Source organism: Neolamprologus multifasciatus, chromosome 14 (assembly GCF_963576455.1).
Source record: "Neolamprologus multifasciatus chromosome 14, fNeoMul1.2, whole genome shotgun sequence".
NCBI classification, from domain to species: domain Eukaryota; kingdom Metazoa; phylum Chordata; class Actinopteri; order Cichliformes; family Cichlidae; genus Neolamprologus; species Neolamprologus multifasciatus.
The window spans coordinates 21,944,072-21,970,171 of NC_140452.1; the positions used below are offsets into that span (position 1 = coordinate 21,944,072).

The window sequence follows — 26,100 nt, forward strand, 5'->3', positions numbered from 1 at the left end:
GTGGAACAGAGCCATTGTTGGGTACGGTGAATACGGGGGAATAAGGGCCAAATGTCACAAATGTCTGTTGAACAAGTTACAACGGTTGTCATTTAGTTTGCTTTATTGCTGTCCTGATGAGTTTGCTGTATGCTTTCTTTGTCAGCATTTACATTATAAATTTATGAATGAGTTAGTACTAAATGTTTTGTGGCTTTGTTTGAGGAGGATGGCAATGTCAGCACTATGTCAGATGTGACTCTGATTTCATCTGAGTGTCAAATATAGCTAACGTGTTAATGTGGGAAAGGGAGGAACATTACGTTAAGAAATGACTGAATCAAGAAGATACATGCTCTGATAGTTTATTTAGAACAAACTGTCATGTCAATAGAAATTGTAGAAGAATCAAAGATTCTTTCAAAGATGGATGGATGGAGTTGATTTTGTGGTCAAACATATTAATCACACAACAGTAACGCCATGTTAGACTCTTATGAGACCTCAAAATTAAATGAGTAAATCATGATTATGTTCATTCTTATGACAGTAGGGCTTTTAAGTGGGATTTCGTCGAATTCTAGTCTTCCGAGATCTTGGAAGACTAAAATTACTCACCTCAAAAAAACTCCCAGAATTGATTTTTACTGTGACAGGCTATGTGACCTATGTTGTTGCTGAAACTCTGAGGTTTAGTGCTCTTTGTGCATTTATCTAATTGCCTTCTACAATATGAGCAGATGGTAGATGGACTTTAATACTGTTATGGCTGCTTTCCAGCCCCTAAACATAGTATATAATTAGAATTAGACAAGTGATACTAAAGACCATCATCAGCTAAAATTCAGACAGATGACCTAACCACATGACTTGCGGAACAGCGACCATAGACACCAGAAGCGGCCTCACATAGATGTAGACCTTCCCAGATACGTGTCTTTTTGACACATTTACATCACTAGTGTGACTCTGAAAAACCAAAATAAATTGCAAAATACATTTTGTAAGGAATAAAATGCAAACAAAAAAAAGACTGATGTAGCAAATTTGATACAATTTAAAACTCATACATGCAATGCTATCTTTAATTTGTTTTACTATTTTTTTTATTTCATTGGGAGGTTCACTAAACACCCCATTTTCAAAACATTTGAGCTTTCTGATAATTATTTCATGGTACAGGCTTTAAAGGGTTAAGGAAGTCAGGGAAAATCTCATCCAGGGGCCTGGCCACAGGGGAGTTTTTCTTTTAAACACCTCAGGCACAGTGATTGGCCAGACATTACTTCCTGTACTAAGTGCATGTTAGTGAGGTTCAGGAGGCCTTTGAAGTATTCATTCCACCACCTGACAGCATCCTCAGTTGAGGTCAGCAGCACTCAGATTTGCATGTGGTTTGGCTACAAGTGCTTAGTTTAAAACCTAGATGGATTCTCTTTGGAACAACTTTCTTTCTCTTTCTCTCTAACCCTCTCTGTCTCTCACCCTCTTAATTCTTTTGGTTCTTTGGCATAAAAGACAAAAATTAAGACAGACTTGGGAACAATAAAACCTTGACCTTAATAAATAATCCCTGCTGATTCGAATAAGCATATGAAGACATTCGCCACTTTGAATTAGATACATATTAACTGACAATTTGCTTACATTAAACATCTGATTTGCATCATTCAAGGAGCAGATCTTCTCATTTCTTAAAAAATTGCTCCTTGATAAATACTTGCAATTTTGTAAACCATATTGTAAAGTGCTGCCTATGCATTTAATGCCATGTTGAAAAAAATATCAGCGGGATGAAAAAAAGTTGGTGTATAAACCACACCAACATTTTTTGACAGTTTAAAGCCTTGGGTTTATATAGGGATGCATTGCTGTTGGTGGTTCATATTCTGCTTGTGAGTTTTATTGATAAGGGGTTTCGTTGATGCCTTTAATACAGGATGTTTCTTTGAAATTCAGTGAGGGAGATTTCTCTCCCTCTACTGCTTCATCGGCATTCAAGGAAAACGTATAGTTACCTACTACGAATCACTTCCAGGGGTTCCAGTTAAATTTGTTTCTAAGTTGTTCTTTTTAAAGTGCTCTTAGAATCTCTCACATTCGCTCTTGCTGTGTTTTTACATATAAGGAGTTGTCGTGGCAACAGGTCTGGAAAATCTGCCAGATGTTAGATGCAATGTTGTGAGTGACAGGTGGCTTTAATAATATCTGATATGCGTATTTTGGACTATTTATTTATTATGTCAGCCACAAATTGAATGGTAAAATATTTCACTCTGTCTTCTGTGGTTGAAGAAGTAAATCAACAATGTTTTTACCGCTCTACAAAATTATCTAAAATCCAATTTAGCCTTTTTAGTCTTGATCAACAGTTGTAATTCTGTCTCAGGGGAAATAAGTCTTGAAAGAACCTTTGACAGAATTGAATCCATTCGTGCTGACAGGAGAAAGAAAGTTCCTCTTCATTTGTGAAATTGCAACACTTGTGAGATGGAAATGGGGTTTTCAGAAATGTCCTTGTGATGTTGTTGTCTTTTAAGACCGGTCAGAGCACGCTCCGTTTTGCGTAAGTATTTCTAAATCCCTGTAGAACTGCAGCCACATAAGCTAGCGCAATAATTTTTTTTGCATATGAAACCGGAGGAGTTGTACTTACATCTTATGCCATCAGTTTGTCCTAGGTCACGGTTAAACATAGCTAAACGGTCAAAAATGAAAATAAGAAGACGCTCAAAATATATTTCCTGTGGTTGGAAACTATTTTGCACAACTTTTTTGTATTTACAGTTTTGAGGGTTAAACCTCTTAAATTACTCTAGCTAGAAATATTTGTTAAAAAAAAAAAAAGATTTTCAATTTTTTTGCAGTTTATTGCACTTTTTTTTTGCAATTTATGTAGTTACTGTGGACTTAATATGCATTAAAATTTATGGTTGTATTGATGTATAGCAACTTGAAATACTCCCAAAAATGGCACTGCGGCATGTAAAAATATGACGATAGCTCTGGCGGACTTGGTTCTATGTTAGGTCCTAAAGCAAGATAAGATGCATGGTTATGGAAAATATTTTGCTTCAACTATCTATTTAACTATCTATTAGTTATATATATATATTTAACATATGAGGAGCATAGTAATAATCTACATTGAGGTATAAACATCATACCAAAATATTTCCTTGTTTCCTTAGAAAATCAGTTACTTTGTAATTTTATAATGTATTTTTAAAATATATCCTATTGCAGCTAATTCCAACGTGTTAGTACGTATTCATGAGTAAGTGTTAATCTTTACATACAATAATTCATTCATTAAAAATCATTATATGTCTTTATGCTATATAACATTATTGTTATACTGCTTTATTAAGTAAACACGTTCAACTGTTTGTTTAAATATCAGTTAATCACAGGGTAATGACTGCATAGACTGTATTTAAACATGTACACATGGTCAAGATGACCTGCTGAAGTTCAAACTAAGCATCAGAATGAGGAAGAAAAGTGATTTAAGTGACTTTGAATGTGGCATGATAGTTGTTGGTGTCAGAAAGGCAGGTCTGAGTGTTTCAGAAACTGCTGATCTACTGGGATTTTCCACTACCATCTCTAGGATTTACAGAGAATGGTTAGAAAAAGAGAAAATATCCAGTAAGCAGCAGGTCTCTGGTCAGAGTAAAAGGGCAGACTTTGAGCTTTTCTTTAGGCTTCTTTCTTTGAGCTGATTGGAAGGCAAGACTAACTCAAATAACCACTTGTTACTTGTTAGGCACAATGAACAGTGGAAGATTGGAAATATGTTGTCTGTTCTGACTAGTCTCAAATTCACATGTGACATTTGAATGGTAGGGTCAACATTTGGCATAAACAACATGAAGCATAGATTCATCCTGCGCTGTACCAATGGGTCAGACAGTGGAATAATAGTGGGGGATATGCACACTTTGGGCCAATTATTACCACGCATCATTTAAACACCACAGCCTGAGTATTGTTGATGACCATGTTCTTCCCTTTATGACCACAGTGTATCCAGCTGCGGGGTAACATATAATGGCACAAAGCTTAGATCATCTCAAACTTAGTTCCCTGTACTAAAAAAGCTTCCACAATTACCACATCTAAATCCAATAGCGCTCCCTCAGAATGGCAGGAGATTCACAGATGAATTTGCAACAACTGTGTGATGCGGTCATGTCAACATGGACCAAAGGCTTGTTGAATCTTTGGGACAAAGAACTAAGATGGTTTTGAAGGAAAAATGAGGTCCAACCCAGTATTAGCAAGATGCAACTAATGAAGTAGTCGGTGAGTGTATGCCTAAAATTATACCCATTGCAGTAGTTTTGTTTTTTTCCTGTTTTGCTTGTTAAAAGAAACTTTACTTTAACCCCGAGTAGACCGCACCGCTCGCTCTGTGGTAGCTGGGATAGCCTCCAGCCACCACGCAACCCTGATAAGGATAATCAAAAGTGAATAGATGTAGTGATGGAAAATGTTTTATAAGATCATGGCTAAAAATCCAAGTCTGATGTTACCATATGGCATTGTGAAATTAACATCCATTAGAATGCATCAACGCTGCACTAGTTTAGTTTTGAGCTGAAGAAAAAAAAAAGGAACAACCCACTGTCCATATGTGAACAGCTTCTCTCTGTCTTTCTATGGTCGATATCCATTAGGAGGGATAAGGCACAATGCCATGAAGAGAAAAGAGGTAAGGCAGCAGTCTGGAGGAGATGATACAAAGTGCTGAGGACCATCAAGAACACAGAATATTTGGAAAGAGAAAAAAAATGTGTTCTACAAAATAGAAACCATAGCTAAGCATATCCATTTAACTCTCTGCTGCCCAAACAAATATTGTTTTTGTCAGACGGTATTGATTTCAAGTTTGTTGAATCTTAATTGTTGATATGCAGTGAAAAAAAAGGATCAGTGAATGTTCTCTCAAACTAATGAGAGGCTAAAACGAATGCTTTGTCACACACAGGTTTGCTGTTAGGATCATGCATTATTAGAATTTTGTAGCATTTTCACATACATGTTTAGCACAAACAGAACTTCAATTCATGGTTAAGCCAAATCAGCCAGAGGATCCGCGATCGGCGTCCTTTTTATGTCATGTCCACTGTGAGCGACCATCTTTGAACAAAGGCGGTGGCTTACGACACCAACTGTCTGCCATCTAGGCATCGGGGAAGGAGATCCCTTCCCAGACGCCTTAACGCCCACTCACATCCTGGGCCATTTGACCTCAGGAAATCACATGATAGGGTGGGCCTAGCTTTCACAATGAGCTCACCCGAAACCCTGGCTGATTGTGACCCACACCTGTTTTCACACCTTGGCCCATGTGATTAGGTAGAGGATCATCAGGGGATCCTTTTGTCCCTCTTTGGGGGGATACTCCCACAGGGTTTAAATCTGGGACTCTCCACCATTTGACCCTAGAACTGAAGAAGCTTCTCGGATGAGAGGTGAAACGTCTTCAAGCAACTTAAAGAAGTCCAGACGCTTTTCTTTGCAAGCTCCTTAGACTACGATGACATGTTTGACTGAGAACCTTCACAGACTTTTTAAGTCCTATTAGGGCATCTCCCTTTTGAACATATGCCATGTTATCTGAACATTTCAAGTCCAAGTCCAGGCTGTAAATGGTATAGATATAGCTGATATAGCTTCAAAAGCATGATCAATGTTATTATAACATCAAGTATCTGTTAGCATGTATGTGTGCATGCATATGTGTACTTGTTGTATTAGTTCACTCTATTTAAGATATTCTCCTCAAAATCCCTTGACTATCCTTTATAATCAGTACCTACTTGGTTGTGGATGAATGTATGAACAAGCAGATACGTGAATTTGTTCTGATTCTCCCATCGTTTTGTTACCTATATAGTGAGTTTGATACATGAAACTCCAGTCTTCTGCTCCCTTATTTACAAGGTGTTGCTACTGCGATAGCTCCACATGTTTAAATAGGTAGTTTTTTACACACGATGCCTTACTCCAAAGGGATTTTGTCTTCCCCCAGGGACTTTTGCTTGTTAGGTGAATGTGTAAACCTATGGAACCACTGCAAGCCAAATACATATTAATTGAAATCAGTCTAATTAACAGACAAAAAAATAATGGAAAAATAGATACACAACTACATCATTTTCATTGTCTAATTTGTGTCTTTATGTGTATATTTTTAAGTGGCATTTAAAGTGAGATGTATCTTGAACACAACAATATATAAAACCTTTATTTTGCTCTGTAAAAGTGCAGAAAGTATAGGTACAGTTTCTTATTTACTGATACAAATGCTCACTGGCAAGGGCAGAACAAGGTTGACGTAAATCGTTTTCACACATACACACATGAAAACACACATGCACCCACCAATCGAGACATCTGTCCAGTCATGTGACTTAACACCTCTCGGTCTCACTTGTGCGCTCTGTCTATGCTTTGTGCATCTTTGCACTGACAGGCACATGAAAAAGCCAGCAAACTGAGGATATGGTGAATGAAATCGTGCACCGATAACATTCATTTCACTAGGAGAGGATGACTACTGTCATTCATGTGTATCCTCTCTGTCAGGTCCTTTGTTAAGCTTCAGGATACTCGGCACATTATGTAACATTAGTTAATGTGAACCTATAACACTAATCCGATCATCATGTTGTTATTTGTTAAACTTAGTCATCAGAGCAGATGTAGCTGTTATAAGCAGGTTTTTTTCTTTGCTAAGAAATATATTGCTTGACTGTAAGCATTGTATATTTCTAATTAATTATATCCTGTATGATGCTCCAGTCTGGATGGATGCATGTTCTTTTCTTAACGAGCAATCCTGAGATATTCATATGCATCAGATTTGGAGACTGTGTACTGTATGATGTTTTTAGTGAACTGGGAGCATCATCAAACTTAAGTATGAAAGAATTCAGTACAATATTTTTTTCTGTGTGCTTCTGTTTTGCACATTTATATTTTTGAGGACCTGTGAAAAAGTGGGAAAGGGTTTTAGAGTCAAGGATAGAACAAAATTTGGAATGGTAAGTGTGTGTCCATGTGTGCATGTGTGTGTGTGTTTGATTGGTAGTAAAAGGATGTTGGAGAGTCATCGCAGTAGGGCGGGAGGCAGGAGACTAGATGAGGAAGACGTGGTGGAAGAGAAAGAGAACAGGAGAGAAAAAGAGAATGTGTGCTTATGTAATCGATCAGCTGGGTAAATATAGCAGATCTTTTTAAATGTACAAAATATGAAACGCAAATAAGCCTTTACATCTGTGACTCATCTGTCTCTTTTTAATCTTAATACACACTTGTTGGCAGACGGGTGGGGTGGGGGGGTTTACATTTTCAGTCTCTTAAGTAAATCACTATCATGCAAAATTATGTAACATATGAAGAGGTCAAGTCTCATCTTGGACTGATGTTTTCACCCCTGTGGTTTTTGACTTTTCCTTTTCTGCCACAGTTTGTTTAGGTTTAGGAATCAATGTTAGAGATCATGTTGAGCTTGTCGAGTTGAGTCAAGTCAAGTGAGAACTGGTTGATATAAGATACAATGTGAGCCATATGAGACACCGGATTATCGCTCGTGTATTTTTAGTTCATAGTCTAACAGATAGCGTACTGATGACAGTTTTTTCATACAGAAAATAACATTTCCGACTCTATTGAATAATAGACAATAATAGCAGAATACAATGTCATCATAGCCGAAGCTGTAGCGTTCTATCTTGAACTTTTATATTGATTGTTTTATTACTGTGGCAAATATGTTGATACAACACAGGAAGCAATAAAAAGATAGAAAACAGCTACTGATATGTAACAGTTGGTGGGTTTGCAACCTCATTTACCATTTATTACCGACATATTTGTGTTGTAAGAATTGCCATAACACAGCGGTACAGTGTTGCAGTAATAAACAACATGCTCTTTAGAGCGTACTTAAATTCCTTTGCAGCTCTGTACCTGCAGTCCAAGAATTTGCTTGTTATTCTTTGCTTCCGGCTTGTTTCCTGCAACTTGCCCTTTAACTTTGTGGTCAGAAGCTCCAGCCTCTATGACACTATGTTAGATACGTGGTTAAGAAAATGGATGGATGGATGACCAGCCATCAGCTCCTCTAGCATGTCATAAACGAGCAGACACAGTAAATGCTGCTATTTTCACACATGTGCGCGCAACAATAACACAACCACTAGTTTAAGCTATGTTAAACTCTTATAATATAAACTTTCTTTGTTCAGTTGCGTGATGTGGAGAATGATTGTGTTTTGCCTGGCCTCATTTCACACTAAATAGTCTAAATAGTCAATTGAGCTTAATACAGTCTCACATACAGTATCAGGAAAAATAACTCATCCCAATCATAATACACACACACAGAGATGTGTGTACGTCTCCATACAGCACTCATGGCAATGTGTGGCTGTAGGTCATTGTCATTTAATTGAATGATTCACTGTATATGTCCTAATGAGCTTAAAGAAACAATGACAAAGGACTGCATGCACACACACACATAGAAACACGTGCAAGCCTTACTTAACTTGCATTACTAGTATCTACTGTATTTACGCCAATTAAACACAACACTAGTGAGTCAGATCAGAGAGGTTAAGTTGAAAGACAATTTTGTTATGTAACTCACCGAACTCACCACCTTTACAAATGTATTTTTTTTACATTTCCTGCCTTTTTTATGCATCGTTTTTCTGTTGTCTTACTCTTTCCTGCTCTGATTTGCTTTTTGCTTATCTCTTCTTATTCCATAATCCCATACTGACCCTTGTTTCTGCTCTTCCTCCTTTTTCTATACCTCTGATGTCCTGTATATTTTCTGAGCTAAGCAGCACAGCTTACTGGGTGTCTGACCCATAATTCCCTTGTTTGGTGTCATGTTACCATTTTCATCATCGTCCCAAATCAATGCTTAATTATCCCTCGTTTCTTTCCCCTCATCGCGGCCCCATGTCCACAGCCTCACTCTCTCTTTGCCTTCCACCAAGCTTTCACATCTTCATGGACAGAGGGAAGAGTAATTAAAAACACACGTCATACAGTGTGCAAGGAAGAGTGGGGGAGGCAAGTAGAAGAGAGAAGAAGCTGGAGCAAAGGAAGATGGGTAAGCATCAGAGAAAAGAGGCAGTGTGATAGAGGAGAGACTGTAGGGCAGAAGGGGGAGGAGCAGAGGAAAAGAGGAACTGAAGAGGATGAGAGGTAAGGTGAAGAGGGGATTTGGATGATAAGCAGGGATAAGAGACGAGCTGCCGGATGGATTGCATCCAACGGCACTCAGTGGAATACAAATAAACAAACTCGTCATTAATGATGGAGTTTCTAATCACGCGCTTGCAGAAGCTTAATATTTTAGTTTGGTTTAGCTATGCTTTAGTCTTCTGTATAAGGACAGTGGCTGTGAGAGGTTAGGACATCTTAATCAAGTTTGCAATATCAATCATCAGTTAATTTATATAATTATTCGGGATTCACTACTTCACAACTGTCAGTCTGTCTAATATTATTACTCAGCTCATTAGAAATTGAATTAGATCCAGTGGAATAGGGAGCACTCAGGCTATTCTAAAATATTACCTACGTTTCTTTTTTGTTAAACATTTTTAACAAACACTTTTTGTTCATTATTTATTTATTTATTTATTTATTTACTATGTGTTTATAAAACATAGTCAACAAATCTTTACTATATGAAATATAAGTAATGTAGCTACAAAAAAATACTTTGTTCCTGTTTGTTCCCTGTTCTTAAACAGCTGTCTTGCTAGTGGCAGTGTAACTGTAGCCACTGAGCACCCTCCAATCTAGTGCAGTTGTGTTTATTTTAACACAAAGTAGTATAGCAATGCTTGTTGCTAATGAAGTGGAAACACAGGACTCATGAAATGCTTCTAATTGGTATAGCAGCGGTTGAGTTAGCTAAATGAAGTCATGGAAATTTTACTTACTTTTTAAAACAGTAAAGACCCAAAGATCCTTAGTAACATGAAGCAATGATCTAAGAAATGTATGAGTACCTCTCTCAGCACATAATAACTGCAACTGGTCACATTATCCAACTCCAAAGTTTCACATCAGCTACTTGAGCTTATATGGCATACCATTTAGATTGTAATTTTCATGACTGCAGTCACTCATTTTTGTTAATTACAACAATTAAGATGGAATTATGCAAACAAAGAAAGAGAAGAACCATAAACAGTCACACAGCACTGCGCTGTATTTGGGTGAATTGGATGAACACATAGTTAAATCTGAATTCAGGTCTCTGTGCTTTTCAGGCCTTATCCTTAAACAAAAAAACATATTATATATCTCTAACTGAAAGAAATAAAGAAAAGCAGAAATCTTGTTTGTCGTATTTGTATGCCTCAATATTGCATGAAGAATTTTTTTAACACAAAAACACTTTTTTGTAATTCTTTTATTCAAAGTCCATCTGTTTTTGTTTTGTCCCTAAACTCTTTTAGTTGTTACAGCATCATCAGAGCAGTTATTCTAACATTGAAACACTCCTCTTGAAACTGATGAAACAGAATGGTTGTTAAAAAGCATTTCAGTTGTTCAGAGCAGAAACTCCTTTGAAACGAGTGTTTTATTCACGACTGCTTGTATATCATACAGAACAAGGACATGTTCTGTATGATATCCGTAATGAGGAACATGTCTGTTGCGGGTCAGTGAAACGCGATTACAACAGAGTTATTGATGCTATGCTCTGTGAGATGTGTACAGTAGGATATCTCCTTTTCCTGTCGGTATAGAGTTGAAACACAACACTCTTTCTGACTCATTTTTCCACTTATTCTGTCATTCTCTTGATCCCTTCATTATCCATGAAAGGATAACTATCCTCTTGTTACTTTCCCAGGTGACTTCTTTTATTTCTTAGTGTCTTCTAAATTCCCTCTATAAATACATATAAACATGCCTCTGCATATACGTATAAAGTGATCCAATATCATCTTGCACTGGGTCATATTTTTCTATTTTCAGAAGTGGCTTGCTGTAACACTTACCTGCAGTGTTCTCTGTTAGCAGTTTTTTGTGAACTGAAAACCTTTGCTCCTTACATTTTCTCTCTGTTTAGCTGTCCGTCTTTTTTTTATCGATCATTAAATCTATTTTGATCCGATGCTTGGCTTTTAGTGTCTTGCATTATAAATACTCTGTAAACAGGGCTATCTATATCCAATATAGTTCAGAGTGTGGCAGATTCTTGTGCTCAAACTAACAAAAAAGTGGTGATGCTAATATAGCTCTCCTGGCTCAGGCAGCATCCCATGTACCAAGGGTTTGAGTCTGCCCCAGGCTATTTTCTGCATGTTATTCTACCCACTTTTTACACTAATAAAGACAAAATAGCTACATAAATGACATTTAAAAATTGTGTTGGGGTACAAGTGGGGTACAAGCACAGCCACAATCTGTTCCAGTCACCAGGGGTGGAATTGTCTCATGAATGTAAATGTTTAAAATTTTTCGAACATTTAAACCCAGATAATAATTGTGAATGGCTGATACATGGTTGTGCAGCATGATGGCACTATGGTTAGCACACTTGCCTCACAGGTTCCTGATACGTACCTCTTGGTTGGTCTTTTTCATCTGCAAGGAATTCCTCCAGGTACTCTGGCTTCCTCCTGTTAGGATAATTGGTAACTCTGAATTATCCTTAGGTGTGAATGTGAGAGACAGGCTCCAGCCCCCCATGACCCCAACCTCGATAGATGGATGGAAGGGTTATATGATAGTTGATGAAGTGAGCTATTTTTAGCATTCTCTTAACTCAGAAATATCTTAACACTTTAAGACCTACCATAGAGCCAAGTCCGCCAGAGCTTACTTTATATTTTTATAAAATGACGTCACTTGCGGTTTCGGGCAGGAAATGGCGGACATGCGATCTTTCGCGCTGAAGTCTGTTTCAATGTGAGAAGTGTTATGAACAGCTGATCGGATCGGCAAAGCGTGTTTCTGGTAGTGATGTGCAATACCACTGATTTCCTTTCCGATCCGATACCAAGTAATATTCAGGGTGGTATCGACGATACTGATCCGATACGATACTTTGTACAAAAACTTATTTTATTTATTGTATCTCAAATTATAGCATCATAATGATTACAGGACATCAGATTACTTGTTCTTATCACTTAACAATGCAGAGTTCATCATATAGAAATAAAAAAACTTGCCTGCCTCCAGCACTAAAGGACTCCGTGAGAGACGTCTGTCTCGCCCTAGCAGCACCTGTCCTTCTCCTCCTCTTCAGTTCGTCTCAACATAAGCTCCTCATATTCTGTGATATGATTTACTCTGAGGTGTTTGACAAGGTTAGTGATGTTGCCATAACCATACATGCCAACCCTCCCGATTTTTCCGGGAGAATCATGAATTTCAGTGCCCCTCCCGAAAATCTCCCGGAGCCACCATTCTCCCGAATTTCTCCCAATTTTCCACCTGGACAACAAAATTGAAAAACCATATGGCAGAATTCATAGCGCGGCCCAGCCAATTCCAGTCTCTAACAATGGCGGCAGCGACTTAGTTTTAATATTACTCTTATTTCTCTTTCTGGGTCGCAAAAGAACTTTTAACATATTTTCAGGTGAGAATGTAGCTGTGTAGACTTCAAATATCTGAGCCGACCGACACATCGTATTCAAACCCCCGCGGTCTTTCACTGCTCGGGTTAAACATGATATATAAGTCACTTTGATAACTTAAAAATGTTATTGTTTGGCTTTTCAGTGTTTTATTTGTTCGTGAGTAAATCGGTTTGGCTGAGATTAAATTAAATTTAACTTTATTAATCCCTCAGGAGGGTTCCTCCTTGGTTTTCACACAGCTGAATAAACGTCAAACAGAAAACTGATTAAACAGAAGAGTTTAAGTCAGCGCCCGGTTATATTTTAGATAGCAAGGAGCAGACGACAGTTTCACTCCACCGAAGGAGCTCGTGACGTACCCGGCTTTCTTTAGACCGCAAAGGCTGGGTCCTCAGGAAACAGCCTCTGAATTTGGACACACCCGCTGTTTCCGGGCCGGCCAATAATAACGGTGACATTTAACTTTTTAATTTAAAAAATTTAATTTTTTAATTTTATCCGATAAATAAACACTGTAAAATTTATTTATCCCCCCCCACCCCAACAGGCTTTTGAATATCTCCCTAATTCTGAGGTCTCAAGGTTGGCAAGTATGGCCACAGCACCTCACTTTTTTGCCACATGTATCGCAAACCACGTCTCAGCTGTTTGTAGAGGTAAAATACGTCCGCACATGACTCCAATTACGCTCAGCCATTGTTGTGAGTGTGCACGCCAGCGGCTGTGAGACATTTATACAGCTGTATTTCGCACATAAGTATGAAAGGCAGAAGAGGAAGTAGTTCCTTTGAATGTAGACAATTCGAATGATGTAGTTTCTTTCCACTGTGTTCCTGTTAATGATAAACTATAAATTTACCCTAAAGTACTAAAATATCGATATTTTAATGTGAGAATCAATTCTAGAACATAAATGATTGGTATTGGAGGAATTGATATTTCAGGATCGATCCGCACATCACTAGTTTCTGGAATATTATGTTTTTGTTCCTGCAAGCGCTTTTTATGCAATTTTTGCAAAACTATATGTGGAAGGAAACCGTGACCAAGGACAAGCTGATGGCATAAGATGTAAGTACAACTCGTCCGGTTTCATATGCAAAAAGAATTATTGTGCTAGCTTACGCGGTTCCGGTTCTACAGGGATTTAAAAATAGTTACGCAAAACAGAGCGTGCCCGCTCCGACCGGCTTTAAAGGGTTAATTTGAATATTTTAACAATATTTTTAAATAATAACTGTACAGTATTAGACGGCATTAATCAGTTATTTATAACATCTCCCTAAGCCACAAATACATGGAGATTAAGGCTGCCACAAGTAATGAAGTGCTTCTGCTGCAATAAAATAATGAAAAAATGAAATAAAACCCTTAAGTGAACATTAGTGCTGCTGAGGAAATTCTGGATTCTGTCCTCAGTGTGAACCGCCACACAGTCGGTGTGTTAAAGTGTAGTTCAGGTGTGCTCTTTATAGTTATAATTTAGTTATAGTTATTTTAATTTAAGTATTACTTTGGAATTTGTGAAACACATTTTGATTGTGCTGAGATTTATTTCCCCCGTCACAGAAATCAGTCATTATTTCTGAAAAGGAGTTTAATTTGTTTCTCTTTCTGAGAGAAACAACAACTTAGCACCTAAAACTTTATGTAACAAATGTAAACCCCCCGAAATATATTTTTCAATTCACTGAAGCATTTTAAATAGATTGAATGACTTTTTTATTCCTCTAATCCTGATAATGAACAAAATGTATAAACTCATTGCTATTGTCATGTTTGTTGCCCGACACTTGATGTAATTTGGGAGCTTTATTCCCACAAATATCTTCTCTCTTTGGTCCAAAGCACACCCAGCAGACAAATATAGCTTTGAGTGTAGTGTGCTTTGATCCTCGTTTACATAAACATTTTTTAAGCATTTGGCTGTTGCTCTTATCTGGAGTGACTTACAATAACTTCAAAGAGGTGCATATATTCATTTTCATTTCACTTTTACTCATTAATTTTCATATTTTTGAATGCAAGGCAGACGGGAAGAAGTAGGGCAGAGGTAAGAGTGAGTGAAGAGAAAAGTGTGTTGCAAGAATCAGAGGAGACGTTACAGGTTCGAGTTAAGGACAGATGAAAGAGAAGACAAGAGTGGTAGGGAAAAAAGAGAAAGGGAAAGAAATAGAGTGACTGGGGAAACAAAGAAAACAGTAAAGGAATGTGGAAGGGCAAGGAGCAAGATGAAAAGCAGGAGAGACAGGGGAGAGATATACAAAAGGTGCAAAGGGAGTGAAAGATAAAAGAAAGATGAAATGAAGGTAGAAGGCTGGGAAGATGGATGCCTCATTAAGTGTGAGGACCCTGGCTTGCCTCAGCACCAAGGTCCTGTTTTCAGGGGTCACATGGAAAAAGCTCTAAGGCACAACTACTAAGTCACCGAACTCTTGAATGCCCGACCTCCATGACTTATTCATTCAGATGGAAAAAAGTTTGAAGAAACTCAGAGATGCACTCAGACATTTAACCAACAGGAAAACAGAACTCTATACTTGTACACACACACATCTAGAGTGATATTGAGATTTAGAAGACACATACCTGGACAGTGAATGCTGTGAAAGACAATGAATTTTGTTTGTCTGCTATAGATATGCAAATACTGCACGCAGTTTTGTCTAAGATTACTTTGGCTAAATGCATATTGGAGTTTCCGTTTGCTGCCTTGTAAACAAAGGATCTACTTAGACTTCTTGCTGACCAGCGCTGTCACAAAATTGGCTTTCTGAGTTTGGAAAAATATCCAAACAATGAGTTCTCTGGGGTTCTAAACAACTCTTTGTTTGTCTATGTGCGTGCGTGTGTGCGTACATTTGTGTGTGTGTGTTTGAGGGGTGGGAGATGAGGAGTATCAGGATATGCCAAATCATCAACAAACATAGATGTAAATGCAGTTGTCAGCCAGATGAATCGAGGTATTTCTAAATTATTCTGAGTGCATTGTTGAAGACGGCATGAAAACACAGTTATCCATAACTAGAAGCAAATATATTTATTTAATTAATATAGGACCTTTTATATTATTCGGTAGCCTCAAATATATAGTATTTATTTTAGTGCCTTCAGATATGAATGAATCAAATTTTTGTTTCTGTGTAATGCAACTGCTACCTGCCCTATTGCCTATTCAGCTCCAAAGTCAGGTCCAAAGTGATATAGTTCAACCTTGACATTAAGCTTTTGGACAGAATAATCTAGAAATTTTCCATCACAACGTTATCAAGGATTCATAAGGAGTTCTACATTTAATGGCCTTCTGACTGTATCTGTAGTGGCAGTATAAAGTGAGGATTTATAATCGTCTTGCCATCAGATTTGGTGGGGATATTCTTTTTCCATCCATTCATCCGTCCATTATAACTGCTTATCCAATTCAGAGTCACAGTGGGGCTGTGATCTTGAACACACCCGATATAGCTCATCACTACATCATCAGTGGATTCTTGTTCACCTACTGTAGTTTGTTTGGACCTACAATGGATTGCAAAGGTTTGAACTCCCCTGGAGAAACTTTGTGAGTAGAGATGAGTAGAGATTAACCGAACTCCAAGAGTTAAAGATGAAACACAAAGTGAACAAGATTGTGTTTTTCTTGTCTGCTAAGTTGAAAGAAATAGGACAGTGCAAAAGTCTTGCACTTACATACAAAGCACAAAATGGATAATAGCTTCCTATTAAACACTGAGAACTTGTTGGCTGTTCCTTGTACAAGGCTGAAGACTAGAGGGGACAGAGCGTTTCAGTCTGTGGCATGTGTACGTACGTTATGTACATATTTACTTCTTAGAAATGTTCTACCAAACTCTCAGAACTTTATTAGCTTATCAGCACTATGCTTCATTTCTGAATATCTTTCTAATAGCCAGATGAGCCCAGCATTAACAAAAATTGAAATTCTAAAAGAAAATTGGCATTTCATGCCACAGTGACCAAATATATGATTGAAGGAAAGACATTGCAGAAATGAATGAAAAGGCACCTCTCTAACTCTTAAGCACTGAGTTAGATCGATGGTGCTTCAGGCTTCTGTTGCCGTCACTGGCACAGGGAACATTTCACTGGTATACAGATTCATTTAAACACCATAATCCTATAACATCACACCTCAGCAAAACACACTGAAGATTAAACGAGGATGGCATCAACAACAGAATGAAATGCCTATACACCGCAATCTACAGCCACAACCTCCCTTAAAGATATACCTCTCACAATCTTCTAAATGTCATCAAAACAAGGAGTCTCATGGAAGTAGAAGCATATTAGAAAAAGATTATAACCGATATAACCCCAATGACGCCACCCCCAATCCTCCAACTACCTTCACCACCAAAAATTGTTACTTTCTTAGCTTGGTTCAAAGCATGTTTATGACATTTGCAAATGCTGACTATGCAGGGTGCCAATACTTTTCATCTGTGCCCTTTTTTAAGTAATAATGGATGGAACATTAAAGAATTCTGACACTTCATGACTCCTGGAAATGAGGTCATCTTTTACTATATTCACAGAAAGCTAAGCATATAGAGTCCCTTTTGTGCTATGAGCTAATGGCCTCACTTGGGCCACAGCAGTCACTGTTAATTGTTAAAACAGTGTCCTATCCCTGCTAATGGGACAAGGTCTCAGTAGCATCCTGTTTTAATTGGCCCTTTTCAGTTCATTATACTCTGCTGGCCTGTGTACATTTGGTCCGTACATATCAAATCATGGAAGCTCACGTGGGATCTGCCATTAAAGCGGGTGAAGAGCATTCCTCCTTAGCTGTCGATCGTGCTGTGGCCCCATCTCTCTGTCTGTGTCAATTAGTTCATGCTTCTTCTTTTGCTTCTTCACGCTCTCTCCTGCTCTGGTTATTGTTCTCTATCACCATATATTCATTTTTAACCAGCCACAGTAACGACTGGTTTATCAATAATCACCAAATATATTTGCATGACCATGATTTTAACTATGAACGACAGAACACATAGAAAAATTAGGAAGTTATGAAGTTCACAAACAACAACATGGAATGAGCAAGAGATGAAACGAGATGAGACTGTGGAGGAGAGAACAAACAAACAAGCAAACGAGTATTATATTACATTGTTTTTGCATTTTCATTGCTCACAACATGCAGTGCATTTCAGTGTCTGTTAATTATTGGCGTGCATATATTGATGGATTGAATGAATTATGTAAAGGCTGGGATTTGAATGTGTTTGAAACGTGTGCATTTGAAGGGCCTTGGCACTTTTCGTTTGGATACATTCTGATTTAATAATCTTGTTGCACTTGCTGCTACTGTTGCATAAGCCAAGTAGATCATTTGCAAAAATGTGTCAGAATGTAAACACATAACTAAGTCTGCTCGTGTCAGTGCTGAACATCAGAACTATTACGTGTTTTCCCTGCTTAGAATATCCAGCAAGCTCAAAACTGAGCTTTTCTTTCACTTGCAGTCCAACGTAATAGTCACTGTTTTTTCTCTTATTTTGTTTGTATTTTTTTCGCTTAATTCCTCTGCTTATAACTCAGACACTTTTTTTTGTTTTTTCTTATATTCTCAAGTAGTTAATACCTTTAAATTAGGCTCTACTTCAACATAGTCCTGTGCAGTAGTAAAAGCAATGTAACACAATCGCCATGAAGGTCAAGGCTATTCGGACGTCTTTAGGTTTTGTCAGCTGTCCTCCAGAGTGATTGATTTAGTGCCATCACAGTATGTGGTTAGTGTCAAATTTCAGTGAGCTTTCCTGCCTATGAGATTAGGGACACAAGTATAGAAAATAAACTGGAGGTGTTTGGTTTTGATTTGGTTGCTGAAACGCATTTAGTGAACAATTCAGCTGTTGTATATCTTCTGTTTAACACTATTGAACTAAGCCTCTAAAACCTCTATCATGTATCAAGCACAACTTGTCATTGAATTCAAAGTCTGTCCCAGCCCTTACAAGACTCTTTAACCATTAACAAGCATCACCGTCAGCCCCACTCTCTCCCCCTATGGCCCACTTAGATGGATGTAAAATTAGGCTTTAATCCACCAGCTGAACTAAATACATGCTCCCCAGTGTCAACACCACTCATTCCATGATAGTTAATCTTTTTCTCTTCTACATTTATGTTTCCTTTTTTTAGTCCGTTCATTCATTCTCTCCCGTCACGGGTTTTGTTTATGATAGATGTGCTATAATTAGCACATGTCCCCACTGTCAACAGTGCGCTTAAAATGAATTTAATCTCCTCTCTCTATCTCCCTCCCTTTGTATCTTTTTCTCTTGTTTGCACATTTCACTCTCTCTGTGGTTGATGGGCCTTGGGCGGCTCGTGGATCGATAGTTTTGAAAAATAGGAGGAAATCTACCCGTGGTTCTTCAAAATCTAACCTATTACAGTTGGTTTAGGAGCTAACTGGTTGAAAGTCTGTCCGCCTTTCTCTGTGTGTGTGTGTGTGTCTGTGTGTGTGTGTGTATGTGTGTGTGTGTGCGTGTGTGTTTGTGTGTGTGCGTGTAAATTACTTACAAAAAGGCAGAAACAGGCAAGCAGACTTGGAGTACGGCTTACTTGTTCACCTGGCACAGAGATATAACAAATATTCTCACTGGATCTCATTCCCTGTGGTCTAGAATTACACTTTATATACATTGCAGACTTCTTCTGAAATTGAATGAAACGTTTTTGGTAATGTAGCTGCTAAAACAAATACTGACTTTCACATCAGTTAACAGGTATTTGCCCCAAGTACGTCTTAGGGCCTTTACACACCAGACCTGAAAAGTATTTTGTGCATTAAAAACATATGTCAGACTCAGACTCGAACAAAGCTCGATTTTTCAGATTCAAATAAACAGATCTGACCAAACGGTTCAGTGTTTGTAACATCAAGTGTGCTTGTAGCTGAAAAATAATACTGTTTTACCCCAGACACACAGCTAGACGCTGCTCCTGTGTTTTTGTGAAAAAATGAAAAGAAAAGAAAAAAAATAGTCTACTAGTGTAGAGTCTGGAAGTGTTCCAGCTCTGGGCAGGGTGGGACTGGCAACCAAGGTATCTCATCTATGGGAACACTTGTTTTCTTACTTCAACAATAAACTCAGAGCAAAAAATAATGCATACACACTCTAGTGTCACAAAAATGATACTAAAAAATAATATTTAAAGTAGAAAAATGTATAATAATATCTGATTAGCTATTACATCTTCAGACAGGCAGGTATAGAACCCATCCCCTCATTAGCAACTGAAGGAGTCATTGTTCACTACACCGAACAACACTTTATGAGGAATTTCGAAGGTCAACAAAGTTCCCGTTTTGACAAAATTTAAGTATTAAACCATTTTCATAAATTTAAACCTGCTTACATATTAACGTTAGCCTTTTAACTATCAGCAATTACCTGATAGCCATGTTAGCTGGTATCATTAAGGTAACAGCTTGTGGCTATGGCTGATAATAAAATGATATTGTTAATGTGGGAGCAAAGCAGCAAACCTTATCAGCCCTGCCTGTCTGTCTGAATGTTCCAGATTGTAGCTGAGAAAAGTCTACCTGCAACTGCCACTCTAGCTTACCGACTCTATTAATCAGCAGTGAAAATAGGTTGCAAAGTTACTAGAAGTACACTGCCTCAGACAAACTAAAACACTTATACTTTTGTATTATTTTTTTTTGTACAAATGCCGCTACACTAGAAGAAGTAGCGTCAGTGGTGAAGAGGCAGTGTACAGCCGTGCACCGAAGAGAACTGATTAATGTCACATTTTTCTGTTTTTACAGGTAAGCTGGGTGGTTGATAATATAAAACAGATGTTATAAAAGTAACAGACAGCAGTGGCGATTAATGATAAATGTTTTGTTTGTGGTGAATGTTAAGCTAGAGAGCTAACCCTCTACTGCATAGCGTAACCACATTTTCATGCCTCACACTGGACATTCAAAAAAAAACAAAAAACTTTTTTTTTCAAATAATGCTACCAGACACATCTCTTTCCAATAAAATGATGAGTTGAAGGTGGTGTGACTTTCATTTGGGGGGGGGGGGGGGGCTTTCAGTACATGAGAGACATCTCCATTAGGAGGTAAGATAAAGATTACTATTTTACATGTTTATAGTGAAATAAATGTATATAAAAAATACTTGCATGTGCATGAATATGTTAAGAAGCATATTTGATTGTTTGTTCTACTTTTTTAAAATTTATTTATACAGTAAAACTGTTAATTTTCATTCGTTGCCTCAAGACAACACTGTGCAGTTAGCCTAATTTTTTTCAGGCAATATAATTCATTAGCATATGTGTGTAGAGATGTGTTTGTGTGCATTTATATGATCATAGTCAATGTTTTTTACTTTACAATCTACTGATAATTACAGTTCACGGACGCAAAAACCTTTTATGGAAGGAAACCAAGGGAATGTGCACTTTCTGTCCTCAGAAAGTGAGGACAGTGAGCTTTGGGGGAGTGACAGTGAAGTAGTGGATCCCTGAATCAGGTTTGAGGGACACTTAGGAGCTCAGGGGTCAGTTGGTAAAGTAATTATGTGCGTGTGTGTGTGTGGACGTGTATTACTTATTGTTGTGGGGACACAAATCTGTTTACACACTCACATTGTGAAGTCTCGCCTACTTTATGGGTAAAAATTGCAAGGTAAATCATTAAATTTTAGGGTGAAGGCTTGAGTCAGGGTTAGGGTAAGGTTAGGTTTAGGATAAGGTCAGGGTTAGGGTTAGGTTCAGGCAGGGACTTGTGATGGGTAGGGTGAGGATAAGTCTCCAGGAAATAAATGTAAGTTTTTGTAATGTCCCCAGAAGTGATGGAAACACAATGTGTGTGTGTGTGTTGGATCCAAATGTTGGATGTATTTTTGTGTTTTATTGTTCTGTGAAATGTTGGTGTTTGACTACCCTTGTTGCACAGTGTTGCCTTGAAGCAACAAACCAATATCGGTTTGGTTTTTTATGATTGATATATTAATGGGGACCCTAAAGCGCCCCCAAAATAAGGTGAAATAGTTTTTTTCCTGAAAAATTAAAAAGTCATGCAGTAGAGGGCTAAATCCAAGTTGGTCCAGTTGTTAGCCAGTGCCGATCCAGTTGTTAGACAGTACCGAAAGTCTTCGGTTCATTGCAGGTATTTTTTGGGTTAAAGCCACACTTAATATGTTTGCACAATAAGAGAAAATGCTGTATGTTTAGTTCATGAAGAGTGAATGCTATAGTAATATATTAAAACCTTTATTTGAAAGAGATCTAGTTTAATAAATACAGTTAATAAGACAGATTCATACATAGATTAAAACAGTAGTAAAAAACAAGATAAAACTGTAATGAGAGTTCACTATGTTATCCATGTGTATAGTAAAATGTATTTTTGTGATTTAAGCAGTTTATAACAGCGGTGCATGTGAATATTAAACTGTATAAGTTTGGAAAAAAGTAATGTTATCTGCACTAGAAGGTAGTGTCAGTAGGTAGTGCCCGCGAGCCGAAGAGAACTGATTAATGTCACATTTTTCTGTTTTTACAGTTTTCTGTAAAAATACAAATGTTGCACGGGAGATGAGTTGGCCCATTTTTTCAGCGGTGTAACACTATATAGATGTTGAAATGCGTTTGTGCTTTATCATTTGTCCTGTCGTCAAGTGTTGCCAACAACCTGCAACTTACTGTGTACTTTTGAGTCTTTGTGAGTCTTTGTCTCACTCATGTTTCCCACCTAGCTAGCTAACACCTAAAAAACTTCGCTCTTCACTAACTTTATCACACACTCAGAATTTGTTAAATAAAATGAACTTAAAACTCTAAAGTACTGTCAAAACAAGGCTGTCTAGCTGGAGTCACAAATAATGCTAGCAGTCTCAAGACCATTTGTCATTAGGAGAAACAAGGTGTGTACTAAGATGTATCAACATTTCTTTTGTTTTTCATGACAGAAAAATTACCCTATTTACTATACAGAGAAAGAAAAGGCCTCGGTGTATCAAGCTCACCTACATTTGACTGCACTTGACTTATTCTGTGGTTGGGCATTTGCACTTGATCAACTACAGCTTGACTAAGTTGTTGCTTGAAGTCCTTAGATCAGCGATGACCAAGCATTACTAACTATAAGGACTTTCTTCCACTGACAACCTCCTGACAGCCTACACATACAGTAATACATTACACCATGGAGCCAAAAAGTTATATATATATATATATATATATATATATATATATATATATATATACATATATATATATGAAATTGAAAAGCTTTTAACTGTATTCTGCACCTGTGCTCCATCTTACTCAGGATTTGGGAGAAGAACGTTTTCAAAAATGCTCTTGACTCTAACTTTGATTGCTGTTTATTTACTCTTTAGAATTATAAGTGTGAGAAAGCACCACCTTTCTTAGTACATTTATGTCTCCTCACCATTTCAGAAGGTGTGGGGCAATTAGGTATGGGTATCGAAAACCGGTTCTTGTTGAGAACCGGTTCCCACTGTTTCAATTCCTTGGAATTGTTTGCCATTTTTGCAAACGATTCCCTTATCGATTCCAGTCGCCCCAAATGACGTCACCACGTTGCGGAGCGTCATTTACCTGGCAGAAAACATGGCGGCTCAAACGCTAAAAAGTTTGGTTATACTTTACAAGAACGGATGACAACAGGGCAACTTGCAATACTTGCAAAGTAGATATTTCATTTAAGGGAGGAAACACTACGAATATGCAAAAGCATTTGCTCACAAAACACGCGATAACCTTAAATGAATGTCATGTTTTTAATTCCGCTCCGGACTCGTGAACCTCAATCCAGCAGCAGCGGTAACGTTTGCACGTCCTCTCCTGTTAATGCAGCAGGTAAATAATCAACTAACAGTGCATATTATGTTAGCGCGATCTGCCTTATTACAAAACCTGCCATTACTGTGCATTTAGGTGATCATGATGAGAGAGACAGACAGAGTCTGGCTGGCTCAGATGCTGGCAGTTGTCGCTGCAGTCTACCGGTAGCGTCTCCATTCAGGCCAGGATAGACGAATGTCACCGCGCAGTGACTAAGTCTGTGGTAAAAGGCTTGAACCCATTTGCCACAGCAGATGCCCCCGATTTTCGGTAAGTGAATGTGTTTAATTGTAGGCAGGGACATTATTGGATATTCTTGTGTAATTGCTACAGAATAATTTATGTTATACTTTGTTATTGCCACAGAAGAATATTTATTTTATTATTTTACATTTACAATTTTTTTTCCTGGGGACCCTGTGACACCCCATTGAAGAGCCGTAGGCTGGATCTCTTAAGATCTCACTGTTGGGTTTGTAAGGCCATGTTATTCCTAAATTTCTATCTTGTTCAAAGAGAAGATATAAAACAAAGATCTAAGCTAATTGACCTTAGTGTTCTCCTTTTTTTTGAAAAAATAATCGATAAGAGAATCGATAAAGAATCGAATCGTTAAACAGAATCGAAAATGGAATCGGAATCGTGAAAATCTTATCAATACCCATCCCTAGGGGCAATAGTCATTAATGTGCCTTAAGCTGACCGACAGTCAGTTATCTCTGTCAAGAAGGAAAACACCTACTTGACAACAAATGTATGCACACAGACTGTGGTATGGGTTAGACTTATTCATTTTTAACTAGTTGCCAACAGCTCCAGTTTAGAGAGCTTTTCCTCCCTCTGTGCTGCTTTATGTTCCATCACTCCAGCTCTTGTTAAACCTATGTGTGTAAGTTGTGTCTCTGCATAAATTTGGATGGTTGCACTGAATTTATTTGTCCCTGTATTGTCTAACACCTTTTCATGCTAGAAAACCAATGTAGCAAAGGGTGTACTAGTGCTATAGCTGCTCCCCCGTAACCATGCTTTGTTTAAGTACATAGAAACCACCATATTCCAGGTATACTGTGAGGTGATAAATGAGAGAAATAAAAGACAGTGACACCAGAGTCACATCGTGCTGCTTCTGGGAGTTTCTGTAGCCCCCACAATACACCTCACACACCGAGGCTTACTTTCAGTTTAGAGACATAAAGAGACAACGAGGATATGAGGCTTACTTTCGTTTCAACAGTTTCCTAACTGTAGTTCATTTTAATATAGGGCGTATTATTTGCTTAAGATCAAATCAGATCAAGTCAAGTCATGGGTATTCATCTTAAGATTTTCATTTTGCATTCATACTTTGTTCTGTATCAAATACACAAAACGTGGAAAAAACTGGACTTTTACCACAATCAATATAATACAGAAATTACCGTAAATATCTTGTGAGATCTGTGTAATGCTCGGCTGCCAGAATCAGTTAATAACATGTAGGGCCTACAAAGGTCCAGCTGGCCAGTAATGATATCAGGTGACAGCACTGGTGCTCGTGTGGTATACACCTAAATACTTGGCCATCAACTGGCTTTTCTTCTCCTTGTTTATCTGTGGCACATGTTTAACTCAATGAGACTTGAGACAGAGATGGAGAAAGATTAGATTAGAGGTTCTGTTCGTTTCAGTGGTGGTAGATTGACAGATATATCAACAGACGAGCAAGAATTCAAACTACAGTTTATTGATGGTAAGCACAGTGTAGTAATGCATGTGGCTAAGATATTCTATGCCAAACTAACATTCCCACACAATTCTATGTTGTTCTCGATTACGTTTAAAGAAAAAGTCACTTTTTCTCCAAAAAATTGTACAATTAGACACATCAGCAGAACCTTTGTAACAAGAGCTGCAGACATTGAAAATATGGATGCATTCTTGCTATTATATTATACAGTGATGAAAAATTGCATTATTAAGGTCCAAGGTCTAAGAAAAGCAGTCATGAAAGTAGAAATTCTGTCATTTAGATTTTTTTATGATAGCAAGTCACATGAAAAGGTTTATATTATTTTTAGGGCTGTACGATTTTGGCCAAAATGATTTTATTTGTTAAATATTTAGACAAAGATTATTTTTATTTCTCTGTCACATAACCATAACACTACTTGAACATTCATGTGGTCCGACATTTCTGGTAATGTCCAAATCTTTGCATGAAATACAACTGAAACTCCTTATTCGCCTAAATTCAGAAATGCATATGAATCAAGAAAAATACACCAAAACCAAACACAAAATTTAATGAACAGGGCACTGCTTTCAGCTTTACAGTACACTGTCCCGCATTCCTCTTAATTAAAATATCTTTGAAGATGCATCCTTATTCACCTGACCTAACTGCCTGTCCTATAGCAAAATACATAAAGTGTGTCACTTTGTTTGTACTTGAATAATGGATGTGAAAAACACTACCAAAGTCTTTGACAGCTGTGAGATCACTCTGCATTTCCTCTGTGACATTTTACCACTTTACAAAAGTAATGGGTGGGGATCAGATACTATTTGTCCAGCATGCTGACCATTTGCTCACTGTGCTTAGTGAACAAATAGCTATGGTTAAAGGATT

The 26,100-nt window shown here is 37.7% G+C and overlaps 1 protein-coding gene across 6 annotated transcripts in view; it reads left to right on the plus strand.

The window, feature by feature from the left end:
- The window catches only part of LOC146504032 (leucine-rich repeat and fibronectin type III domain-containing protein 1-like protein), a 191,113-nt gene that overhangs the window by 118,211 nt on the left and 46,802 nt on the right, over positions 1–26,100 (plus strand). The gene's annotated exons all lie outside the window — the stretch shown is intronic.